A 13,880-nucleotide genomic window follows, 5' to 3' on the forward strand; every position below is an offset into this window, starting at 1 on the left:
TTTCATTAGATTGTAAGCTCTTTTAGTAGTAACTTAATAAATCCATTTTGACTTGACTGACTGACTAGTACAGGCAAGAAGTGATGAGGGGCTGGGCTTGTGTAGTGACTGGGAGAATGGAGAGGTGCCACAATGTGAGCCCTATTTTGGAGGTGAAAAAGATACATTTTGACAATGGCCAAATTGCAAGCTAGAGTGACTGGAAGGCTGAAGATATTCTTGGAAGTCACAGGGAAGTTTGAAAGATGGGGAGATTTGGGGGGACATGAAAGGAAGATAATCAATTCTGTTTTGGACCTGCTATCTTTGAGAAGGCTACTAGATAGTGTTGAAATGATTTTAATGGTTTGTTTATTTTCCTCCCCTATTGAGCACTGTGAGCTCAGGGCAGTATGTCCCTAGCATTTAGCATAATGCATAATAGACAGTAGGTACCTAATAAATGCTCGATGACTGACTGACTTTTTTCAAGGTATACATATAGTAATTAGCAGAACAAGAAATGAACCTGGGTTTTTGCTGCTTATCTAAGCATATCTATGGTGCTCTTTTTTACTATTTAGTCAGGTTAGCTGGGCTTTAGGAATGGCCTGTCTTGATTAATTGAAGAAGAATCTTACTTGGATGCACACGGACTGGCATTGATGGCTTTTAAAAACTTTTCTCGGCTCAGTGACTACAATTTTGTAGTCAATGGAGGATATGATTTGTATTCTGGTGATTTACAAAATCATAGTGTGTTAGAAGTGGGAAGGAGTCTTAGAGACTTATGTTCTAGGTGCTAGTGTTCTAGTTAAAGCTGTCTCCTAGCTCCTTGGTGTTCAAAGGACCCTCCTAGCTCTGACCTTTGGGTTTCTAAAGGTCTGCTTAACTCTAACATGACATTCTCTGTTCTATGGGTCGTTCCATTTCCAATATTCTGTGTTTTAAGGATCTTTCCAATTCTGACATTCTCTGTTCTAAGGTGTTTCTATCTCCATTATACTATGTTCTAAGCACCCTTCAAATCTGATGTTCTCTATTCTAAGAGACTTTTCATCTTCAATATTTTATGTTCTAAGGAACCTTCCTGCTCTGACGTCCTCTGTTCTAAGAGTCTTTCCTTTTCTGATATTCTATGTTCTTAGGACCCTTCCACTCTTACATTCTCTGTTTTAAGGTCTTTCTATCTCCAATATTCTTTGTTCCAAGGATGCTTAAAGTTTAACATTCTCTATTCTAAGAGTCTTTCCAGTTTCAATATTTGATGTTCTAAGTATCCTTTCAGCTCTGATGTTCTTGGTTCTAAGGTTCTTTCCATTTCCAATATTCTGTGTTCTAAGGACCCTTCCAGGTTTGACATTATCTGTTCTAAGGGTCTTTCCATAGCCAATATTCTATGACCTAAGGACATTTACAGTTTTAACATTCTCTATTTTAAGGGTCTTTCCAGCTTCAGCATTCTATGTTTTAAGGACCCTTCAAGATCTGACATTCTGCATTCTAAGGGATGCTTTCAGTTCTGACATTCTCTGTTCCAAAGTCCTTTTCCAGTTTTATTATTCCTGGCTTGAAGGTCCTTTACACATTTAACATTTTATGACCTAAAGTTTCTTTTAGAGCTACTCTTTTATTCTCTAAGATCCTTTCAGCTCTAATGAAGCATGATTTTGACCTTACAGGGTAGTTCTAACTTGAAAAAAAGACATAATGAATTGGGGCAAACCTGGTAATCTCTTAACTGGTGAACTTGACAGCTTTCTCCTTCACAGAAAGAGAGTTATGAACAATATAATAATATTAGTGTTATTTATTTATTTATAGAACACTTTCAATTTTACAAAGTGCATTACAATTTGTTTTTGCCTTTTAACCCCACAACCACACTGGGAAGGAGCTCCATTTTTCAAATGGCTGAGAGGCAGATAAAGGTTAAATGACTTGCCCAGGAGTCATACTGCTCTTAAATGTCTGAAGCACAAAATCCCCTGGTCCTCCTGACTCCTGGTCATGCACTCTATCTACTGCATCACCTAGCGGCAATTTAATAATAACAACAATAATAATGCTCGATATTTTTATATTTTTTCAACGTATTTTCAGTAGATACTCATCAACCTTCTGAAGAAACCAGGGCAAGGATTGTGCCTCATTTTTCTGATGAAGTAGTTGAGACAAAGCTACATTACCTGAAGTTCTAAAGATAGTGCCTTATATTTTTATGCCACTATAAAGTTATACAATGTACCTTCCTACTAACAACTTTTGTGTTATATTTTCATCATACCCCATTTTATATATAAATGAAGTGACTTGCCCAGGTAGAGTTATCTAAGTGTCAGAACCTCACTTGAGCTGAAGTCTGCTGACTTTGAGATGAGGTTTTTTCCCCCAAACCAACATGTTACATCTTACATGACAAGTTTGTGTTATGGTTTGAAGCTCTTTATCAATATTCATTGGTTCTTTGATTTCCTTCACCTCCCAACTTTCCTGCTGCTCATTTCAATAATTTACCTATAGGTAGGTAGGTGATAGATCTGGAGTCAGGAAGACCTGAGTCCAAATGTGGCTTATGACTTGTGTTACTAGGCCAAGTCCTGTAACTTCTGTCTACCTCAGTTTCTTCATTTGTAAAATGAGAATAACAATACTTTGAAGGGTTGTTAGAGAGATCAAATGAGATGATATTTGAAAGTATTTTGCAAATTTTAAAGCACTTTGTAAATGCTAGCTATTTTTATTATTATTGGAGAATTATAGTATCTTAGAGTGGGAAGGGACCGCATAGATTATGTTTTGTTCTGCAATCAGAAATCTTTTCCCAATATTTTTGACAAGTGGATAAATAGCTTCCATTTAAAGAATTGAACTGAATTTTTTCATTTATAAAAATTAGGGGGTTGAACTAGATGCTCTCTAAGGTCCATTCCAGATTTCAATCTATGATCCCATTACCCTATGAACTTCAATAATAGGGAATGATCACAATAACTATTGATTTAGCCCAATCCATTTAGAGACATTTCTAATTTTTAGGAAGCATTTTCTTATGTATAGCTCAAATTTGTCAGTGTAGAATTTAGAGCCATTATTTCTCATTCTGCCTTCTGAGGTTAAGCCAAAAAAAAGTTTTAAGTCCTCTTTCTGGTGAAAGGGGATAGCCTTTCAAAATGTTTGAGATAAGGGAGTTTGTTCCACTTAAACCTTCATTTCTACAGATCCTAGTTCAAAAGACATAACCATTTCATTGATAGAAGGATTGATAGATTCATAGATGAATGAAGGATCCATCAACTTCTAAGACCTGTGGATAAAAACAACCAAGGAAGAGTCACTGTCCTTGCATTACGATAAGAGGAAGAAAACATATACCAGGGAGCTAGAAAATGATGGTGGTGAGAGGCATGGTGTGGAAGTGATGTGGAGACCTGGAATTGGGTAAGATGGAGTGAAAGTGCTCACCCATCAGAACTTGGTATCAGAAAGACAGATCTGGTTTTAGGTTGTTTCTGCTATTCTGGGAGTCCTCCACTATATATTTTCCCAGTTGGATGAGTGGGTGAGTAGCCCTGAAAAAGGCTTAGCAAGTCTTCACAGCTGAGGTGTTAGTTCTCTCTGAATGGCTCATATGCTTTAACAAGGTCATCTGCTGCATCCTGAGTCATCACCAGCCTTCTTGACTTAAATCTTACCACTGGACTTAGATAACTCTGGAAGAGAGAGTGAGGCTGATGACCCTGTGCAGCTGTACCTCATTTAAATCCAATTCAGATGTGAGTCAAGACATTATCCCATGACGACATTGATCTTTGAAAATGAAGGACCACCACCAACAATTTTCCCCACTTGTTAAAATTCTTCCTAAATCTGTCCAGAAGAGAGCACAGTATTTCACATGATATCTGACCTGGATAAGTGTGTTGTATGTGGGAACCTAAGAGTGTGATTTATCTTGATGCTAGCCCTCCCAGCAGATTGCTTTGCCAACTCATTGCAAAACCCCCCTCATCTTTCCCTCTGTCTGTAGGTTCCCAGTGCCCTGGAGAATACAGGAAGAAGGTCAACAAAGACCTCTGAAAAGTCTATTTGCCCTCAAGGCCATTTAATCTTCTGAGGCAGAACCATTTCCAATTTTTTTAAAAGATTCATCCTAAAAGAGAGATGTTAGAGGCTTTGATGTCTCTGTTGGTCTCTCTGCAGGAAGAATAAAAAAAATGCCTTGCACCATCAGACCCACTAAAGTATTTAAAACACTGCAGGGCCCTTAGCTCTAGGCTCAGTGAGGTGGGGACAACAGCAGATGTGGGAGCCAATCCTGTACAGTTCAAACTCTAGGTGCTAATGAGAGACTGAGCAGGACCCAAGCCAAGAATCTCATTTACTCTTTTTCCTAAATTGATTGAATCCCTTTCCATTTTCATTTGCTTACAACACACAAATCTATCCCCATGCAGTTTTTTTCAAGGAGTTAGAAGTCTGCCTTGGAATTTCTGGCCATGTTACTATTCCCTCAGGAGAGGATATTGGAAGTATTTATAAGATACTACCTATGTAACAGGTTGAAATGGTCGGAGAGAGGGAGGTGACTCAGGTCCAACTATACCCAGGCTCTCTCTTTTTTCATGAGACCTCATATCATTTAAAAATCCTCATTTCCACTTAGATCTTGTGTTTTATTCACAAATCATGCAAACTCTCATTCTTAGTTAAATGAACAGTTTAATGAAATCAGTTAAAGCTTGGGAATAGAGAGGAAATACATCGGCAGGAGAAGACACAGTAGCAGAAACTGTAACTCATCTCAGGTTTTACCCCCCAAGGATGAAGCCTTGTTAACAGGTGGTTCAGGGACTGCAGGAAGCTCCTTAATAAGGGAGATGTGCAAAACCACACACGGGGGTGACAGTAGTTGTTTTGATAGCAAGTACAAGTAGTAGGGAGAGAATTGAACTTCTTCACCAGTATATGATGTAACAACAGCAACATTATCGACAACCATAGTATCAAGAGAACACAGTTAGAGCAAATGCCATTTATAAAGGCAACTAACTGGATGATGCAGTGGATAGAGTGTCAGCCCGGAAGTGAGGAGGATCTGATGTGAAGTCCAGGCTCAGACACTTACTAACTGTGTGACTTTACAAAAGTCATTTAACCCTGATTACTTCCCTGCATCCAAGACCTCTCCAGTCATCCTGATTCACATCTGGCCACTCAAGACCCAGATGGCTCTGGAAGAGAAAGTGAGGTTGGTGACTTAGTATAGCATCCCCTCACTCTAATCCAATTCATAAGCTTGTCATGGAATCACCTCCCTGATATCAAGGTCTTCTTTGATAATTTAGGCCAAACAGCATTATAAGGTGTCTTAAAGTGCAAAGTATTGTTATTATTATTAACTATTATAGAATCTTTCATTGTTCAAACAAGCTACTTTGCATCTAGGAAGGAGGATTGGAAATCCAATATCTCCCTTATTTCTGAATTGACTCTGTGGGATGGTTAAGGGAATTAAGCAAATGCTTTTGTCTTCCAATTCCCAAGGAAGGGGAAGGAGATTTGACTCATGAATAGGTGTATCTTGAGTTCCATATTGTTTTTTGGGGGGGATGGGGAGAGGGGATATGCTGGTTATTCTGAACCAGATACCTTATTTACGGTTGCACATCTTCTAGTCAAAATCTTGACCACCTGCCTCTCACTGCTTAGGGTAGTGTCTAGCTCATTTATATGTGCCTCTGTTGAGTAGTGGAAATAGGCATTGTCCAACTAAGCCCAATGCAACCTAAATTTGCAGGTTCGAGGATGGAAAGAGTCTTTCCCTTGTCATCATATTTTTGTGACTGCATCCTTTCCTTTTTAACTTCCATGCATCTTCCGTGCTTTCGATGTCTACCTCAAATTTATCTTGATTATGTCAACCAGAAAGTGTCCTATTTCCTGTAGAAATCTCCCCTTGAAGTTCTAAAGCTGTGCTCAGTTTTCATCTTCTTCATCAGTGATAAACATTTTTGGGTTGTTCACTCCCAACAAGGTCTTCATAACCCACTTTATGGAGGCAATTAAGGGGAGAAATAATGGAACAAAGAGGTGGTACAAAGTTTAGAATTTTAGAAAATTAGATCTGGAAGGGATCTTAGAATGTTTCCAGCAAGAATGTCAGCATTCTTTTCTAATTGTATAACTTTAATATTTGGTTCTTCTAGCTGTAATATACTATTTCCTAATTTCTGTCTTATTGTCAGAAGGGGTACCAGAACTTCCAATGTCAGAGTTATAAGGGAATCCTAGAACATAGAAACTCAGAACTGGGAGGGACTTTGGAACTTAGGATGAAAGAGTTGGACAGGATCTTAATTCTCAGCTAGTTTGACTCTGAAGACTCCTTTAAGCATCAGTTTCCTGGATTTCCACATAAAAATATTATTATTTGCTTATATTATGACAAAAACATGAATTCAATGAAGTTTTTAAATGACTTATTACCATGTGGATCACAAACTCATTTCCATGTATTTGAAAAATAGAAATTCATAATTAGTCCAGGGAGAATAATTGCTAAATAAAGATCTAAATGCTAGATTGGTTTACAGTAGATAATGGGCCACTGGGCGGCTGCAATCATGAAGCCCTGAGTTCAAATTTGGCCTCAGGCTCTGTGTGACCAAGGCAAGTCATTAACCTGTTTTTTGCTTCAGTTTCCTCAACTGTAAAATGATCATAATAAAAGTACCTATCTCCCAGGGTTGCTGTGAGGGTTAAATGGAATATTGTGGAAAACTCTTAGCACAGTGTCTGAAACATAGCAGGAGCTTAAGAAATTCTTGTTCCTTTCCTTCCTTCCTTCCTTCCTTCCTTCCTTCCTTCCTTCCTTCCTTCCTTCCTTCCTTCCTTCCTTCCTTCCTTCCTTCCTTCCTTCCTTCCTTCCTTCCTTCCTTCCTTCCTTCCTTCCTTCCTTCCTCCTTCCTTCCTTCCTTCCTTCCTTCCTTCCTTCCTTCCTTCCTTCCTCCCTCCCCTCCCTCCCTCCCTCCCTCCCTCCTTCCTTCCTTCCTTCCCACTATCCTTCCTTCCTACCTTCCTTTCTTCTTCTCTATAATAATGAGGTCTCCCAGGGCTTCATGGCCCACATCTGTAAATCACTGACCATTCCAAGCCCTTCTTTCACAAAGATGGTGACTGGGAGTCAACCAGGGGAGATAACTTGCTCATGGTCCTATATTAAGTCCATAGTAGAACTGAAACTTTAGCTCAGATCTAACAGCCTCCTGACAATGCTCTTTCCTTTACCTTGAACTTTGAGAACAACCTGTGGTGAAAGCAGAATTGTTTTTTGAGTCAATAATTGACTAAGTTCTGGGGAGGTCACACTTCCTGGCCAGACATCCTAGGGAGCAACTTGCACAGTAGAATTTAAGGGTTTGTCTCTCTAACTAATAAATAGTTGCTTCTTGGATTGAATTTACATCTCCTTCCCTCTGGAACATTCAGTCTGACTGCTTGGTACTAAGAACTGCATTATGGTTTTTGACCTGTAAAAACTATTAGAAAACCCCCAGGTGACATTAAGTATTCAATGAATTCTTCATATCCCCATAGTTGCTCTGACATGGTTGGATTGACCATTAAAAATAAAATCCAACTCAGTATAGGAAGTGTTTCTCTAAGAGTACAACTATTTAGAGAAGGAAGCAGTGCAAGGCAGGATTGTTATGCTTATAAACTATTCATTTGCTCAACAGATATTTATTTATCATACACTCTGGGCAAGATTCTGAGTCCTTTGGTTTCAACATTTAGGAAATGAGGAAACTGGATAAGTTGATCTTGCTATTTCTTTCCAGTTCTACCATTTTTATGTTTCCAGATCTTTTTCTTTTTTGTTTTGGGGATAGGACTTGATCAGTGATTTTCCCTCCATTTTTGCAAGGCAATGGGGTTAAGTGATTTGTCCAAGTTCACACAGCTAGGTAATTATTAAGTGTCTCAGGCTGGATTTGAACTCAGATCCTCCTGACTGCAGGGACAGTGCTCTATCCACTGTGCCACCTAGATGCCCCTTGTTCAGTGATTTTACTTTTCCCCTCTAAGACTCAGTTTCCTAATTTATAGAATCGGTATATTAATAGAACCTCCCTCAGGGTTGTGGTGATCAAATGAGGTAACATATGTAGAATTCTTGGCAAATCTACATAAATGTTAGCTACTATTATTAACTATATTATTATTATTGTTATTAGTAGTAGTAGTAGTAGTAGTAGTATAGGTAGGCTAAGCTTTTTTTTCCTTTTTTTTTATGCTTAACCTGTTAAAAGGTTGCAGTGCAAAAGCATATTTCAGGTCAGACTATGCTTGAATTATCATAAATTCTCAGTTAATGGGATTTAAATTTTGAAGGTTATAAAGGAAAACAAATGTTTTTTTTTCCATTTCATAGATGAGAATACTGAGGCAGAAAAGGATGAAGGTAGCATCCTAATGTTCTTCAGTTATTCCTAACTTTCCTAGGGTTTCAGAGTCAACTCATTTCTCTTTTACCTAGGTAATATCATTGATTCAATTAATTGCTCATTTTCTTCTCTTAAAAATTGCTATTTTTAAGTGATTATTTAAGTTGAAGTTACTTAGTTCCTTGATATGCATTAGATTCAAGAGTAATTACTGATTAGTGTTCTATTGTAAGGAGTAGTAGAGTTCCCTGATCAATTTGATGAGTATCCCTCTCCCACGATGGCCTTCATTTTTGTTTCCCAACAAGTAAAATGGGTGAGACTTCTGTACATCTGTGTAATGAGGGGATTCGACTTGAGGACTTCTACAGTGACAATTATCTTCGTGATTATCTTTCCTGGAACTCTGCAGTAAGTCCTGGCAGTAAACCCGAAGCATAGTTCTAAGACACTCCCCAGATTAGGTGAACAATCTTTTGTAAAGGTTCAGACCGCTCTAACTGATAGGCCCAGAACTTGTATTTACTCCATTCATGATTTTTCCCTAAAATTAATTTTGTTATTTATTTTCCTCCTACTCTCCCCTTCTCACTCAACTGAAAAAGAAAGAAAAAGTAAAACTAAGATAACAAATATGGATAGACAAGCAAAGTAAAGTCCATCCTTGACCATTTCTAAAAATTTATAATTTAATCTGTGTCTCAGTTCGTCACCTCTCTGTCATGTTTAGATATTGGGTTGAACAACTGGAGACAGGAAAACCTGAGTTCAAATGTGACCTCAGATATTTAGTAGATGTGTTTTTCCCTCTTTTTTCCCCCCCCTTAAATTTTTTTTTGTCTATATACATTTAAAATGATATGGAAAGTGTTAGAAAATTTCCAGATATGTCAACTACTTGAATGAATGAATGGAAAAGTTTTTATTAGCATCTTACATGAGTTAGTCAGTGGGCTAAGTCCTGGGTAAAACTATAAGCCAACAAGAAATTCCCCTTAATGGGGGAAGATGATAAATAAAAGAAAACTAGAAGGGAGATCGGGACATATACTCATGGTAACATGGTCTGGAAATGACCAAGAAGTGACCTGAAGGTCATTGAATAGTGCCCGATCAGCATCAAATGGTTCTTTCTTTAACCATCTATAAAATAAACGTTTAGCCTTCATTCTTGAAGAAGACCATGATTTCAGGGAAGTGACATCATGACAAGCACATAAATTAGTTTTGAGTGGGGGGGGGGGGGTTGTGCTAAGTCACCAGTCTCACTTTCTCCTCCTGAGTCTAAAGGCCAGATATGAATTAGGATGACTAGAGATGACCCTGGATGTGAGGTAGTCAGGGTTTAGTGACTTGCCCAAGGTAGTAACTGACAGTTAGTACAAGTCAAGTGTCTGATGCCAGATTCGAACTCCCATCCTCCTGACTTCAAGGCCAGTATTCTATCCACTGTGCCATCTCTCTGCCCTCTATATTATTATTATTAACCACCTATATTATCCTTTTCAGTCATTCTTTTGTCTCTATTCTTTATTTCTACCACAACTACTGAAGTAACCCAAATCCTTCTATTCTGATGCTGAGGGAGGAAAGGGAAATTCTGGCTACTTTTTGGGACTTCAAAAGGTCCTATACCAAAGGAAGGAAGACACAATGCTTTGAGGAATAAATTTGTTACTTTGACTTAATGGATTCCATTTTGTGTTAGGCCTCCATTTTGTGATGGAATGTTTTGATCTTTTTTTCAAATTTCAAAATAAGAATATATTTAGTATAAATTGATAAACAGTGTGTGTGTGTTCATGATAAACACATGGGACCCCCAGAAAATTCATCATTAGATTCTGTAATATGATATAAATTGAATTAATTGGTAAACAAAATAAGTCATCAACCATCAGTCAGAACATGGGTTTAACAAACATGTGGTAAATGATTAATTTAGACCCCTATTTTATATAGATCCCTGATTTATTTCCAATTTGGATTATTCAGTTGAGTTCGATTCCACAGCAACAGTGATTATTACTTCTGTACTTATCTACTGATATACAATTAGTTAATCTAATGAATCTACTTGCTAAGCTAATTCTTGATGAAGAAATGATGAAATCCAGTGTGGTGGGGGTTGAGGAGAGGTGGGATATGGGATGTTGATTCAATGGCATGAAGCATCTCCCAGCTATTTTTGAATTGTACCTCTACCCTTACTATCCCTTTCCTAGGGCAGTGCTCCTATGATATTTGACCAAGAGGTCCTATGAGCATTTGACCAATGGAGTGATCTTGCCTCTAGGAAGTGCCTGCGAATCTATTCTCCAATCTCTGCTCAGCATAGGGCCAATGAAAGACCATCAGCTTTGCCCATACTTGTATATACTCTGAGCAATTTATCATAAGAATGAGCTGCAGATTCTACTGGAAGGTCAAGGTATAGGTCTATCAATCAATAAGACTGTTTTACTTTGCCTCTTCTGTATTATTATCAAGCAACAAAAGAATAAGACCCTTAATACCCTGGAGTAATGGGGCATCTCAGATTGTGAGGAAGATCTCCACTTCATTGGAGAGGGCCATGGACCCTTTAATAAGGTGCTAAAGACTCAGAGCATGCTTCAGTTTCTTTTATTGTAGACTGAACAATTTTGGATCCTATGGGTCCAAAACTTTCAGTCTTTTCTAGTTCATGATTTGGGTTGGCTCTTTCATTTGTAACTCAAATAACTGTTCTTAAGGGCAGTGCTGATTGATTGATGAAGAGACTTCACTTGACAGACAGGCACTTCAGGAGTAGACATGTGGCTTCTGGCTAGTCAGAGATAGAATCTTGTTATCAAGTACCAGGTTTACTATAAAACCTTAAGAAATCAAGTTGGCTGTTTATTTCTTGTTTGGTTAATATTTGTATTGGGTAATAGATTAATATAAACTGTTTACATGCATTTGATTAGTAAAGTTTGATTGCTAGCATTGAATAGCATAAGTCTAATCTCTGTTTTCATCGCATTAGTTAGCATGAGTAATGGTGAATAGGTTTTTGTGTGTACACTGTACACCAGACACAAACAAGAGGTCTTCCCAACCCAGACACAGGTTTTACTCAAAGCCATATAGTGACAAAATTGTTATTGGAAATCAGTCCTCCTAAATCTCAGACTATAGCTATATCCACAGCATCAATAGGTAGACATGATTATATCAATATCTATTTTTAATCATTTTTTCTCTCCTCTTCAACAATAATTTAGTCTCCTCCTGATTGGTCCATCCAAGGTGTGAACTGTGGTCATTGGGAAAAGAAAAACCTGTGACACTCAGTTCTCTCCTGAATATAGTTGACTTCTGCATTAGACCAGGAATAAACCATTGATTATTAAAATGCTTAAAGCTACGAGAAATGTCTATCTTTATTTCTACTTAAGTCATTTCTCCCTCCTTGTGATGAGAAAGAATAGAATTAAACCAAACCAGGATTCTCCTCTGGTTATCCAAGGTCAACAGTAGCCTGCTCTACCCTTCTGGCATGACCATTGAGTATTTCAACTGGGCCACCTGTCTCAACTGGAGTAGGCAGACATCTGCCTGGAGGATAGACCAGAGACTTTCACCTCACATTTAATATTCCAGTACAAGAGCATATGGGCATATGTCCAGCTTTGAAATTTAGGGGGTGTTCTGATTAATAATGCTTTGAACACTAACAAAAGTTTAAATTCTTATGGTATCATAACTACTGAAGGGGTGGCCATGATGTGGCAGAAAGGGAGAGCATTTGGTGAGAGGGGAGCTAGGTTATAATCTCAGCTCCCTGGTGGAACTACTTACCTGTGTGGAACAAGGGTGGTCATTTAACTTCACTGACCCCAGATTCTTCTATAAAGAATAGAATTATATGTTCTGGGAGGCACCTTTCACCCCCTGATCTTATTAATGACTGAAGTCACACTCTACTAGAGGGTATACGTGAAATAACAACTCAAATTTCTAATTGCTTTATAGTAGTAATGCTAATCCACCTTTGCATAATAATTATGGCTAACACTTAAAAAATTCTTTAAGGTTTACAGAAATTTTGCACATATTAATCCATTTGATTGCATAGCATGTTTGGTTATAAATCACTCAAGTGCCATTTTCCCTTTTGTTCTACCCTTTTAAGTATAAGCATCATTATGCTCATTTTACAGATCAAGAAACTGAGACCAAGAGGGACAAAGCCAGTCAATTCTAAAGTGGTAGAGCCAGGCCTCAAATCTGCATATTACAAATCCAAAGGGTCTGTTCCCACAGGTGATATTAAAGTTTGGCAAAAAAGAGTGTAGGACTTGGAGGAAGAAGAGGAAGACCTGGGTTCAAACTCAGACTTCATGTACAGGATGTGTGACTTTAGAAAAGTCATTTGAATTTTCTGAGCTTTAGTTAACTTATCTATAAAATGGGAAAAAGCAACACTTAACTGAACTCATGGGATGTTGTGAGGAAAACATTTTGTAAACTTTGAGTTGCTATGGAAATAAGAATTGGTTCATTTATTTATTTATTTATTTAGATACAGACCTGGATGATTTTACTGGTGTATCAAACTCCCTCTTTGGAAAGACTTTTGCAATGAAGATCAACAATGTTCTGAAATTTACAGTCTTTCAGAGGGCACTGAAAATTTAAGTGACTTGCCCAAGGTCACACAGTTAGTATAGGTACCAAGTGGGACTTGAATTCAGGTCTTCTTGATGCTTTCTCTCTATCTACTGAGCCACACTACCTCAAAAGCTTCGATTTTCTCTTTGTCCCTCACTGACACAATTTTCCCTCAGAACCAGACCAGAAATTGGGTTGTCCTGGTAGAGAAGCAGTGGGGAAAAGAGGGTGTGTGGATTGGGGCATAGTAAAACACAGAACAAAGATTCTTTGACTTGACTCCATAATTTTCATATTCACTTGGTGCTCTCTTTCTTTCTTTGTCTCTCCCCTTCCTAACCACCTTATCTCCTTTAAGGTGGGGGGGAGGGAGAACAGAGGTAGCATTTATTAAGGATCTATTGGGTGGCACTATGATTAGAATTCTGGGCTGGGAGTCAGAAAGGCTCATCTTCCTGGGTACAAATCTATCCTCAGACACTTCCTAGCTGGGTGAACGTAGGCAAGTCACTTATCCCTATTTGCCTCACTTTCCTCATCTATAAAATGAGCCAGAGAAGGAAACTGCAAAACCCTCCATTATCTTTGCCAAGAAAATCCCAAAGGGGGTAACAAAAATTTGAACATAACTGAAAAATGATTAAATAACTATGTGTTTGGCACTGTGCCAAGAGTTTTATGACTATTAATGAAATTGATCTTCACCACAATCTTGGAAGGTGAGCATAATTATTATCCTCAGCTTACAAGTGAGGAAACTGAAGCAGGATTAAGTGACTTGTCCAGAGTCTCATAGTCTGAAGCCAGATTTGA

Source organism: Macrotis lagotis, chromosome 1, assembly GCF_037893015.1.
Source record: "Macrotis lagotis isolate mMagLag1 chromosome 1, bilby.v1.9.chrom.fasta, whole genome shotgun sequence".
NCBI lineage: Eukaryota > Metazoa > Chordata > Mammalia > Peramelemorphia > Peramelidae > Macrotis > Macrotis lagotis.